Source organism: Pygoscelis adeliae, unplaced genomic scaffold (genome assembly GCF_000699105.1).
Source record: "Pygoscelis adeliae isolate BGI_AS28 unplaced genomic scaffold, ASM69910v1 Scaffold45, whole genome shotgun sequence".
NCBI classification, from domain to species: Eukaryota; Metazoa; Chordata; class Aves; order Sphenisciformes; family Spheniscidae; genus Pygoscelis; species Pygoscelis adeliae.
The window spans coordinates 4,943,162-4,957,262 of NW_008825114.1; the positions used below are offsets into that span (position 1 = coordinate 4,943,162).

The 14,101-nt window shown below is 37.8% G+C and overlaps 1 protein-coding gene across 1 annotated transcript in view; it reads left to right on the plus strand.

Annotated features, from left to right (window-relative positions):
• Nucleotides 1-14,101, plus strand: part of CNTLN (centlein, centrosomal protein) — a 340,217-nt gene that overhangs the window by 42,599 nt on the left and 283,517 nt on the right. The window lies entirely within an intron of this gene.

A 14,101-nucleotide genomic window follows, 5' to 3' on the forward strand; every position in this document is an offset into this window, starting at 1 on the left:
CACTATGTTTGTATGAGGGAAGAAATAAAATTTTCAAAGACAGGGCTTCCCATGAAGAACACACAGCACCAGATGCCTATTCCCTTTTAAGCTGAAAGAGTTAAGTGTTTGTTCGTTGATTACAACTGTGGTAATAGGGCTAACATGGCACTTATGATTAAACCACTTAAGTCTTCCTCCGTTAAAACCAGTACCTTTAACATCACCTCAGAAGCAGTCTGCTTAACAACCTGCATAGTAGCTGGGTGGACCACATTCAGCATTAGTTCAGTTCATGAACAAATAACCCCATCTTGGGGAAAAAAGAAACAAAGTTGACAGCACCTCAAAAATATCAACCTGTGTTAGCCTCATCTAAATTGTGCCTGCCTCAGAAACTACACCCCTACTTCTCTCAGTCTCACAAACACAATACCTTTAGAAAACTAGCTTCACGTAAAGAGAAGGAAAGACTTCATCTTGCATGCTTTGTGGGCATTGATACTGCATCCAAAAGGCACTGGTGCATTTCAAGTGCTGTAAATAAGTAATAGTGTAATGCTAGTATGAATAAATACAAAGATACTAGAATTCAGTGCACTCCAGAGTTACAATCCACCTCAGAACAACAAATAATCATATAGAGCTCTACATGTGCATTGCACTGATCAACCAGATCAAGTTTATCCATGGATTTTGCTCTATTTAAGACAGACTTGTATTTTGAGAACGTTACAGTATACCACAGTTACATTATTACCCACATTTCCAGCCTTCACAATCAGCATATGACTACATGCTACAGATCGTAATACTATGCAGACCACACATTTACTGATATGTATTCAGTTGTGTTTTTTTTTTAACTCTGCAGCTATCACTTATAATAAAACTGCCCCCCTCTTTCAGTTCTTACAAGTCGCTACACTAGAAGGATGACTGGACTTCTTTTCCAGACAATGTTTTTTCCTCAGTTCTATGAGGTTTTGGATAACTAACATGGTGACTCAGATACTATTCATGGAGTGGCTGTCTTTAGCATAAGACATTAAAAAAAAATCTTGACTATATGCCATGATTCAAGTTCCCATGATCCCTTCAGAGCCAAGTGTTAATACCATTGCCCTACCACTTTCCAGCTCTGGTAATTATGACTGGACATTAAGCTCATGAAAGCTAAAGGCAAAACACCCATGAACGGTTAGAAAGCAACTACACAAAGAAGTAACCATCAGGTGATCAGGATACAGATTCACAGTGTATCTATTAGCTTGCAGCACGTCATGTAGCTTTGCCAACACTGAAAGTGAACTAAACTACATATGATCAGGACAATGCAAATTAGTTGACAAGCTGTAAACTCCTACTAAAGGCTAGCTTGCAATAACAGTCTTCAGTAGCTATACTCACAAGAGTCAGGAACTTTAAAAGTCCAAAGTTTTTCTGAAGTCAGTGTGAGATCTGCTATTGACTGCTTTGATGAGAGAGGATCTGTTCCATCAGTTCATTCTAAATGAACTGCAAATGAAGTTTGTTCACTCCATCCTGAACTGCCACACATATCCCATGTTTCTATCTGAGAAAGGTCCTAGAATGCTATCTGGCTTTGGCCTATGATTCAAGTTTGTAACACCTTTTCTTGACATCCTGGGATGAAATTTCAATACACTAGTGAACGAAGAGATTTTTAGGTACCAAAGGCCAGCAATGAGTACAGTGCAAACCCTCTAACAAAAAACCCAGCACTTCCAGTGAAACTATCTAATGCCTCAAATGCACCAACTTCTACCTTGCCTGAAGCTGAGTTAAACAGCACCTGTCTCTTCACATGGGATGCAGCAATTCTGCCCACCTACCTCAGTGACTGGCAACACTGCAATTACATAGAATCATAGAATCATAGAATCATTAAAGGTTGGAAGAGACCTCCAAGATCATCGAGTCCAACCATCAACCCAACAACACCATGCCCACTAAACCATGTCCCTAAGCGCCTCATCTACCCGCCTTTTAAATACTTCCAGGGATGGTGACTCACCCCCTTCCCGGGGCAGCCTGTTCCAATGTTTAACTACTCTTTCAGTAAAGAAATTTTTCCTTACATCCAATCTAAACCTCCCCTGGCGCAACTTGAGGCCATTTCCTCTCGTCCTTTCGCCAGTTACTTGGGAGAAGAGACCGACACCCACCTCGCTACAACCTCCTTTCAGGTAGTTGTAGAGAGCAATGAGGTCCCCCCTCAGCCTCCTTTTCTCCAGGCTAAACACCCCCAGCTCCCTCAGCCGCTCCTCATAAGGCTTGTTCTCCAGACCCCTCACCAGCCTCGTTGCCCTTCTCTGGACACGTTCCAACATCTCAACATCCTTCTTGTAGTGAGGGGCCCAAAACTGAACACAGTATTCGAGGTGCGGCCGCACCAGTGCTGAGTATGTTAACTGCCCGTATGTTCCACAGGTTTATCTAACACGCTCACAAATCCTCTGTATAACCCAGTGACTTCCAAATCCTGCATAGAACTCCCATATTACACAAAACTCATCCCACCATACTGCCCCCACCTGTCCATAGGAAAAGGGCTATGAAATTCCACACACAGGTAACATGAGAGACAGGAAAGGTGTGCAGAGTAGGAAATACATGAATGGTATTAAAAGAATGTATCTGCTAAGTAACATGACTTAATTTCAACTGGGCTTCCATTAACCTTTACCTAATTTATGAACATTTGCTATGCTTTTTCCCACCCTGGCACTGCATTTTGCCAACACCTGATATTGCCTATGATTTTATGAGTAGCCACAGTTACAAACAGTTATTTTCCCAAGACTATCTTACTAGGAACAGCAGGTTCCTAAAACCTTCAGAGTCCTGAAGCTTGTTCACAGAAAATAGAGATACTTTCTACAACATAACGATAACTAACCCTACACATTGTGAAAACATTCCCATGATAATATAATCACAATATACTTCAATGTACATTGTAACAGCAATAGAACCGAAGATAAATGGATTGAAGATCCTTTTTTGCAAGCCAATGAAATGCCAGCCCTTGGTCATTCTTCTTTTATAATGTATGACAAAAGGCACAGTGTCACGCCTTTCATGGAATATTGTCATCATAAATGGAAGTCATCAGACTTCTTAAAGGAGAGGAGATCCCTGATTTAGGAGAGAAGTGCAGGGATTCTTCTACAAATCTAATCCTACACTGCTTTTCCAGGGAAAATATTCACAACAGCTGGCATGGTCATCTTTAGTTGCCAGAATTAGAGAGATATCAAGAGGCTTGGTTGTTAGCAGGTCTTGTTATCATTACTGTAATGTATTTCTAGGACACAGGTTCACAATATTGGCTTTGGTTTTAAGTAATGCTTATGGGAACATATTCAAATCACAAAACAAGATAACTTAATATACTTCTCAAAGGAAACAGAGTGGATTGTATGAGAATGTTGAGAAAGAGGCTTTATAATACACAGAACAGATAAGAAAACTGAAGAACAACAAGGATAAAATAAGAAATACAAAACTCCAAACAGAAACCAATGTTTCCTAAAATGTTCTCCTAAGATGAAAGGGAGGTACAATATTTGATTTCCCTTCTAGCAGTGCACTAATTTTCACAGACACCTTTTAGCATTGATCTATGTCTTACTTTTACTCAAGAACCAGAACTGCCCAAAAAGCCTTCCTGGTAACAAAAATGCCTGTCCAGAAAAACCTTTATACATACATATATATATATATATATAAATACATATATAATTTGCATTTAAATGTATGCAGGTATGTGTGTACTATGTGTGTACTATGTACGTGGGTGTATGTATCTATGTGTATATTTTATTTATATGTTAATGCATTTATAAAGACATACATATTGTGTATTTATACACCATAATATATCGTATACATACACCCCCCACACACACACACAGGAAAGCTGCAGCAGAATTTCTAAAAGTTTTTTTCTTCCATTACATCTGTAGTTCTTTCCATACATGCCACTGATATATCTTTTAAAAAGCACATTAAATTAAAATCATTCTTGCAATATGTAAAACAAAAGCAACGTGTATATTTTGCTTGTTATGAGACTAAATTTGTGTTGCTTTGTTATAAACTTACGACCACAAGAGCAAAAACAATCCCGAAAACCAATTACATTTAAAACTGAAGTCTGAAGGTGAATAGTTGTAACACGTCACATCACATCCTTGAGGCTTAAATCCATAAGGAGGATTGTGAGGACAAGAGTAGTTCTCTTGACTTCACCGCTCAGCAAGTTTCTCTCTTGCAACTGCTCAGTCTACCATGATTAGATTCTTCGTATTTCTGGCAACAACTGCATAAGAAGAGTGATTTTTTTTGACCCTCAGTGTTTGACAGTGGGGAGACAGTAACTGCCCGTATGTTCCACAGGTTTATCTAACACGCTCACAAATCCTCTGTATAACCCAGTGACTTCCAAATCCTGCATAGAACTCCCATATTACACAAAACTCATCCCACCATACTGCCCCCACCTGTCCATAGGAAAAGGGCTATGAAATTCCACACACAGGTAACATGAGAGACAGGAAAGGTGTGCAGAGTAGGAAAGAGGCAAGCCTCTTGCCCCTGCTGCTATGGTGACTAGAGATACAAGCCTGTTCAAGCTCTTTCAACATTACACACATTACCCACCTCCTTCTCTGCCAACACCAGCATCACAGAGACTTCTTCCTCTTATTTTTAATCAAAATACTACTACTAGAGTATTCATGAAAGCTATCAATTAGCAGGAGATGGTGAAGAGATTCTTGCCGCTTTCTGACCCCCAAGCCAAACCATGAAGAACCAAGTAGCTCACTCCCATCCTTGCTGCCTTCATACTGCCAAAAGCATTCCAAAAAGCAACAAAAAAGGACGCATGTCTGCATCTTTTCTGAGTGTCCACTCAGCAATTGAAGAACTTCTTGCTTATGGAATAATCATTTGATATCATAAATAATTTAAATATACCAGCTGATAAATGAGATTCACCGCTGATATGCAAAGTAGTACAAGTTACATGAGGATAAGAGGAAATAGAGAAGACTGTAATGTACACACCGAAGGCAAAAGTTAAATAAGAAGCACAGTTTAAGTAAAGAAGTAGAAAACTTTAAATCACACATCACTTACCTGTTATTGCTTCCTGTTCCTACTTAACTTTCTTGCTGTCTTTACCATATGAATTATATCAGCTTAGACTTAAATTCCCTTACAAGCTTTTAGTTACATAACTTATGCAATTTCACACATTGCTTTTTAATATTTGCACCAAAGTGTGGAGAAAATCTTAATGCCAGTTTGTGTACTGAACAACATAAATTCCTCAGCCTCTCCACATTTCTTACATAATCACTTAGCCAACTGGCTTGTAGTGTCACCTGTTTTGATCAGGCATATTGTATGGGACATCAGAAACAAGGCATCTTCAAAAGCCAACTCAAAATACAGCTGCTAACTGAAGTAAGGTCGTGGCCTAGCACAGAAGAAAGCTGTAAGTTTTCACTATCACTTAAGTAATATTTGCCAATTTTTACTAATTCTTAGCATCTTCAGCAGAACAGCAAAACATTTTCCATGATGCACTCTAGGATTCTGTACAGAATCTCATTCTGGAAAGTTAGGTGTTATCAGTAGGCTTTTAGAAACATATAATTGGCATCAGATCAGTATAAAAGCACTGCCCCGCTGTATTGTAGACTGTAAATTACTGTTCAAACATACAGATGGGGTATATGTCCATTTGATTAGTACTAGGAATATACCAGTAACTTCACAGTGAGGTGAATAACAAAACCTTTCTTTAAAAAACTGGCACGCTGCCACAACAAAGCCAATGGAGTTAGACCAGTAAGAGTCTATCAAAACAACTACAAAAGTAATTACTTAGCAATGAAAATTGGCACGTATTAACAATAAAGGGGAAAAAAGTGCTTTAGGGAAATATTTCCCTTGGTTCAAAAATGGCACTAATCAGGACTTCCAAATTAATTTACCTTAAATTTATTATGCCTCAATTCAATTTCAAAGTAGTTTTATTGCAAAAATCACCAGGCTAGTTGCAGTAAAGAGAAGTGGTTCATCATGCTGAGCACATCTTTTTAAATGTCAAATGCTACATTTCAACAGGAAAATTTATTTGATTCCTAACTGGTCCTTTCATCTTTGATTTGGAAACCATGTAGTAAGTTTTAGATTCATCAAAGCTAATATCAGTCTAGTAATGAAAGGATGTTTTAAACTAAGTAGGCACTACTACATTTGTTCCAGCTCATGTCTAAAGACCTTGCTCCATTTAAATATTTGTCTAATTCAAATCACAAAATATAACAGCTTCTCTTTTAATTTGAGGAAAGTGGGATTCAGTATCAGCGTTACAAATGTTTCCAGTGTTTGAACAAGAAAAATAAAAAGATTATTTTTGCTGAATTTTCTCTCAAACACAATTTTCTTTGGAGGCACTTGTTCCTACAATCAACTACTATATTGCTGGTCACTTTGGTTTTGATGTTCTGAACTAAAGCAAAAGGTGCACCAACACTTCACTTCTTTCATATCAGAAATGTAAAGAAAAACTAAAAAGCCCAGAATTCCTATTAATAAATTATGACCACTCACGCTTTTTGAAGATGTCAATCTAAACAGTGCATCTGAAACAAGGAAGCTGTAAGAATTTTCCTGTAGCCCACGAGATTTATCATCTTTAAAATCCTCTTAGCATGCTATATAGAAAGTGCAAAGGAGGTGACTAGATTTTATTCACCAGTTTCATATAGCTTTAACTCCACCAATTTCAATGGCTTTACTCCCACTTTCAACCTTGCTATGAATAGGACCAACATTAGACCCTTATGCTTCACAGAGAACTAAGGAGAGTTATTCAACTATAAATCGATAGGTCTAATTTTGTTTTGACCAAAATATCCTTACGAAAGTCATATGAAGTTATGTATCATATTGTTATAATACTACTGATAAAAATGTAATTAAGATGCATTCTAAAAGGTCAACTATAGAGAGGTCAGGAATAAGCATGTATTTTTTACTATTGTAAAAACTGAGAGCTCAGAGTTCGTTGGATTTGGTTAATAGGGTAGGTAAAGATGGGCTTCACATGAACTTTAAAAGCAAAATGTATGTGAATATTGCACTGGACTAAATGGAAGATGTGCCTCAGCAGAATGAGGAAGCAGTGTCATAACTAATAATTTTGGCTCTTTGGGTGGCAAATCTAGAAGAAACTACTTAGACGCACCTAGATATTCTCAGCCAAATTTATGCCTCAGACAAGACAATGTCAATGCTTTTACAACACCAAGAGTAAATTTGAAGCTTTGCTAACAGGAATATTTTTAAATACATTGTAATTCATGTTTGCAGAATTTTTGTCAAGTAATTTGCAAGATTTGCAGGTTTTGATCCAAACCCAAGTAAACAGAAAAAATAGTCATACAGTGTATTATTGAGGACTACTTCAAGTACACTTTATCCTGACAGCTTGAAAAAGGAAAAGCAATACATTTCTTAGTCATAGAAAACATTTTTTCACTTGTAAATGGCACTTAAATGAAACTAACATGACTGACAAGTACCTCACAAGCAAGCCTTGGCAACACTTAATGCAAGTCCATCTCCTCAGCGTTTTAAGCAAAATTCCTTCACAACTGTTTGTCTTTGTAATAACTCCTACAAAGCTCATTAGTGCCAGCCTTGGTTTATCCCCCATGTCGTGCATTTATCCCTGGGATGCATTATCAACATGTGGCACATGTCCTTGACGTGCACAGAAGAGCTGCACCCCAGGATAGCAGCATGCATGACAATAGTGTTGACTCTTACTCCTTTATGGTTGCTGGGATGTAACCGAGAAATCTAATAACTGTGACAGTAGGCCTTTAGGTTTTTCCTTGCCTTTCCAGACAGTGAAGCTGCACAGACACTAATGAAAGGTTAAATGAATAGGAATAGCTGACAAGAGGTACAATAAAGAAGGGACTTGGTAATCCACAGACACTGAGCAGAGATCCTTGGCTCAAGCAGAGACAGGACAGCACATCGTCGAGTCACAATATTTAAAACAGCTTGCTATACACAGAGGCTTTTGTGTCTGGGTACATGTCTGGCTTTGGAAGAAAAAAAGATACTGAAAAGAAATTTCAGCATGGGGCACTTTGGCAAATGTCAGGTCACAAAAAGGGAAAAATGTTTTTTGTTTGCTGTTACATCTTTGTATTCAACATTAAAAAGCATTGACTAAAAGCACAAATCACAAGTTTCAAAATAATACATATTTGACAAATATGATAAAGTTGCAACATTAATTCAGTGTGATTCCAGCTGACAGCATGATGGGTGTTGTACATACACTCAGCTTCATTTACAGCTGATAACAGTTCATAATATGCTTTGCATACCATCTAAAAACTTCTCCATAGCTGAAGGAGTCTAACAGGCCTAGCTTCTTAAGTTTTATATGCAGCAGAACTGCAGACGTAACCAATTGTAATATGCTGCAAAAACATAGCTAAACTTCCAGACAGTGCACCAGACCACGGTGACTTAAAAACTTTTTAGTGGTTTGCTTATAGTATTTTGCTTTCTTTTGGCTTGTGACTTATGAATCAGCATTATGGACATTCTGTTTTTCATAATTAAAAAATAATTGCAATGCCTAGCATGTTTTTAGGACTTCTCTAGCTTCTTACAATTTTCTACAAAAATCTGATTTAAGTGAATAGTAGAACATTTTAACTCCGTGAAAAAAAATTTAAAAGAAACAGAAAGAACTCTCTCAAGTAACAAATCAGAAATAAATCTGATTAAGTTATCTCAATTTGTGAGTTTTTAATATAAAGTATTTCAAGAGAGAAGTACTGAAATAGATGTTGCAGATGAAAAGAGTTCTCTCTCAAAAACCTTGATTTACCTTGAATAAGAAAAAAAGTATTTGCATATGTGTCTGGAGTATAAAATATACATATTTATAACATGTGGTGAGAGTACTATGGAAAGATTCTAAAATGAGAGAACCTCTTTGAACAACCACATTAAATTACAGCAGAACTCCTGAGCGTACTAAGATTCTAATAATCAACAAATAAAGGCTTTTACTAGCACGGCACATAATGAGAGCTACTGTGCAAGACATAAAGGAGACAAATCTGGTAGTTTATCTCACTGGATTATATCATTTACTTAAATGGTAAATAAGTTTGTCCAAAGTAATGCTTGTAAAAGCTGCCATATAACTATTAAGCAGCAATTATGATCAATGCATTTTTAGAACAAATATGTCAGAATTTAGGTGGGATGAAACTGACACAGAATACAAGGTTTAAACAGATGCTTTTTATTAAGCCATGTTAAATTCTATGCCTCTAAATTAAGTACAAATTCCTGGCTAGATTAGGCAGTGATACACATTTCCGAAATGACAGATACACTCTATTTTTTTTGTATTTTGGGGGGAACTTTTTATATTTCCAGACATGCACAATTTTTTCCTAACACATACTAATAGTGGACATTAAATCAAATTAAATCATGAAATCAAAAGCCCCATGGAAACCTGCAGACTGAAAGTCAGGACTCTTCCATTAAACAATATTCAGTGAAGAAAAGACTTCAAATTCTGGTGATGGTGTCCAATGTGCAAAAGGAAAAGGGACACTGACAGAAACTCCCATCTTCGAGGGGGAAAAAAAAAAACTTTGGTTTTGTATAAAATCCAATGTTTTACTTGGACTTGTTTTAATGTAATTACTTTGCTGTTGGCCATTTCTGTTTTGCTTGAAATTGACAAGATCTGTAGTCAGCCGCAAATCCCACTGACATACATGCGTATGTAACATAGAATAAAGCCACCTCAAAGTCTAAGTTCTAGATCTTTGGCTCTGGAAAAAAGTTAGTAATCAGCCCTGCCTTATTCAGAATATTCTTCCCCTTTTTCTTACCTATGGCATATCTAATAAAATCATGAAGCTCCCTCTAGCTCTGTAGAAGAGCTTAACTGACCAATGATCCCTTACAGTTCCTTCCCATTTTCAAAAGCAATGCTGAGAGAGAGCGAGAGCAGTATTTCCCTTACATAATAAGTGCTCTTGTTTTCATTCAGCAGTGTTTTCAATTCTACAACTTGAAAGGACATGGATGATATGTGAGAACATCTGCTATGAAATACAGAAAGTTAAATACTGCTTATTATTGTGCAGCATACTGAAGACCCTCTTAATCATTTCTAACTTACACTTTATTTACTAAATTCTAGTTTGAAATCTTACATTGTTTGACAACCTAGCCATGTATGTATTGAAACACACACACACAAACACACCTCGATTCCACTTTCCAATTACTAAGTGCAAAATAATGTAAAAAAGAACGACAGATAATACCATAGCCCCATTTTAGAACCCAGATTTTAAGTACAGAGTGCCTTAGTTCAAAACCAATTTGTTTGTATATACTGGTTTTCCAGAAAACCAGTAATGCCAGTGGTAATTTGCTGACTGTATTTTCACCTACCATAATATTTACACATACTATTCGTAATGGACTTTATTGTTTAATCTCCACTGCATTTCAGTATTGGATACTACGGAATTACAGTTATTTAGCAGGTTATAAATAATGTAGTTGGCATGTGCAGTTGATATTTAAAATGTCTTACGACAACTGTAAAAGCCTCATTACAGACTAGCAAATAATTTCTAACAAGCAAGTTCAACTGACAAATACCAAAGCAAACCTGCAGTCTATGCTGCAAGCATGTTTGTTTTATTTAAACGATACCCATTTAATGCAGCGTGCAATGGACCATCCATACAGACTATAAAAAAGAAAGAAAGCTAACTTCCAAAGTAATATGGCTATTGTGACGTTTTCTAAACTAAAACTAAAAAAAAAAAAAAAGGAAAAGTGAGTAATAACAGAAAGAATAGCTTACTTTCCCCTCCCCCCTTTATGAGCTAGTGTCCAATTTCTTCTTTTCTGAACAGCTGTATTATCCAACTTAAGTTGCTCTGCTAATTTCAGTCCCACAAGGACTAACTTGGAAGGCAAAAAAGTACTAGAAAAGATCAATTTGCTGGGAAAGATCAAATGAGAAAACTGTGGGGACAGCACCAGGTCAGAGTGTGAAGAACTAAGCAGACCTGTTCTTCATTAACTTAAGCTCTCTTGGGACGTCACACACTACCTGTCCATGGGCTTATTGAACCGCCTAACCCTCGTCTCTGTACCATTCTTCTGGGCCCAAGTGAATCATATCCTGCTGCTGACAAGTTAGCAGGGGACTGCGGCTGCAACATGAAAGTACTTTTCTTTCTTGTCTAAATCAGGCAGATTTTTGAAAAGACGACACAGCACTGACTCGTGACATGGCAAGATGAAATGAGAGGTCTGGGCTGGTCTTCGAGCTGTGCAGATAAAAGTAATCAAATGACACTCCTGGAATGCAAATTGGCATTCTTGACTGCAGCAATTGCACAACCATGAAACATCTCTGACAGCAAGCAAGATTAGGACAAAATGTTATGTAAAGCACTGAACTCAAAAACTCACTAGAAAATTCAAACTGTAACATATTTTAATATAGCAGTAGTCATCTCTGCTTTTGTCTGTTCCCTTACTTTGTTTAATGTAGTCACATACCCGTCTTACACAAATACCTCAATAATAAAAATGAAATGTGATTAAAGACATAGATCTGCTCAGTTTTTCCCCCTAAAATGTCAGTGTTGTATTTTTACAAAATAATGTACCAAGGCAGGGTTTTCCTGTTATGTGTGTAAGATGTGTGCTTAAGGAACACTTTTACAATCCCAGGTCTTAAAGGAGTTTCAAAATTTGCTCATAACACATTAGTTTATAATTTACATTTTCCTGCATCTGGATCAGGTAAAGGTGGATCATTTGAAATATTTAGTGGGTAAATTTTAAAATTCATGTGCTTTAGAAATCTAAAGCAGAACTTACATTGAGCTAGATGGTTCATTAATACTGGACAGCTTAAAATGAAACTACAGTGTATCAGACAGCTCATATGCCCCATTAAATTTCAGATTAAAAATTCCTGCAATTTTTAAGGGCAAGGAAAGTTCCACATACTTTTACAGGAACTTGGTATTCTTGTGCAGATCTGCTGATCAGGCTTATTAAATATTACTCTCTGAAATGAACTCAGTAATTAAACTGTGAACATTTGTAGTCTGAAACTATGACAAAAACGCTACCCCGTTTTAAAATTCATCTTTGGAGATGGTTATAATATAGAGGGGAAATGGAAGATAACGAGAAATAAAAGCCCGCTTCCACTAAAAAATATTTCACCGACTGCTATACACAGCTAACATACAGGTTAAGAAAAGAAATATGTAATATCCTGCTTTGATTTCTTAGTTAAAAATAGTTTCAAACCATTTCAACTGTCGGCCAGACACACACACAAAAAGACACTCGTTGCTACTTTAATCCTGGGTACATCAGATTATTACATGATGTCTTTTGTGCATCAATTTTACAACAGCTTGACTCTAGGTAAATGGGAACCATCATAAATCGCATGCTGCTTTCAAAACCACTTTAATTTCTGTCAGCGTTACTGTAACCACAGTCCTGGGCACATGCTGCTTTTTCCCCCCTCCCCCCTTTTTTTTTTTTTTTTATTGTTGCCTACATTTGACAGTTGCATCTTCTACACTCCAATTGTGGCTTTGATCACTGAAACAAGACATGTCATGTTCGGGAAAGAAGGGAAAAATACAAACCCTCCATCTCAAGCTCTCCCTTCATTCACAGAGACACACACTGTATCTATAGTTTGAGTGTTGTATATACATACCTACATGTATGCACATACATACACATATATATACACACGTGTGTGCATGCGCACATACGTATATTCAAGACAGACAAGACAGATATATAACATCCCTGGAGTGAGGTGACAAAAGCTGACTGAAAGCAAGGCAGTAGTCAAACAGCGATTGAAAATATACTGCTTCATTGAATATGGGCTGATCACTGTTCATCACTGAGGTCAGTTCACTTGTTAATACGAACAGTTACCATTATGCATGTTAAGTGTAGTCATGGCTCTTTAAACGTGCTTGTTCTTCGCAGCTGTTTAACGTATCCTCACATCACAACCCAGACAAACGGACTTCAGTCAATTGAGGTCCTCAGTCATTTCGATTTTTAGTTTTTAAATTAAGAGGTCGTGAAAGCCCAGACCCTGCTTTGCAAAACCCTGCTGTAAAGGAGACGTGCATTTGCACAGCATGTGAAATAAGCAGCAAAAACTTCCTCAAAGTTGTTTTTGGGGGGCTTCCCCCCCCCCCCTTTTATAGTTCGGGCATCAGCATAACTCTGCAGGTTCTGCTAACAATCGCTGATTGGAGAGGTGCAAACTGCAAGCACATGCACAACAAAAAGAAAAGAGTTACGGAGGGAAAGGTGGATTTACACTTCTCTCCCTCTGCCTCAGGCGTTGTTTCACACGCAAACACACAGCTCCTTCCCCCGCTCTCAACGTTTACCTTTATATTGCGTGCAAACCTTACTCATTTCCGAGAAGAAGGTGGTGTCCAAAAAAGATCAGACCACCGTATGTCCGATTCAACCCCACTCCACCTTCACCCTCCCTCCCTCCATATGCACGCACTTTTTTTACACTAGCCCCTCATCTTTAGTGGAGGGAAGGAGGCGGTAAAAAGCATGTGGCCATCCCATTTCAACCCCCCAAACTCACTTAAAGTTTAGTACAGCCTCTTAGTCATTTTTTCCCCCAATCCACGCAGCACAGGGCTAATTTATTTATTTATTATCCTCCTCCTTCGCCTTGCCCGGCTGCTTGTTTATTTGAAGGCTGAAATACACCGGATAGCGAGCAGGGCTGCTTGTGTTACTGCACAATTTATTAATCAAATCAAACCAAAGAAAAGGAAAGGCTGCTGGAAACTTCTTACCATCTCTGCATGCTGGTTGTCAAGTGCACCCCCTGTCTCTCGATCTCCTCTCAGCGGCAGTGCCTGCACCCTTCCTTTTGCCTCTGGGCTCTCAGCGCCTCTCTCTCTCTTCCCCC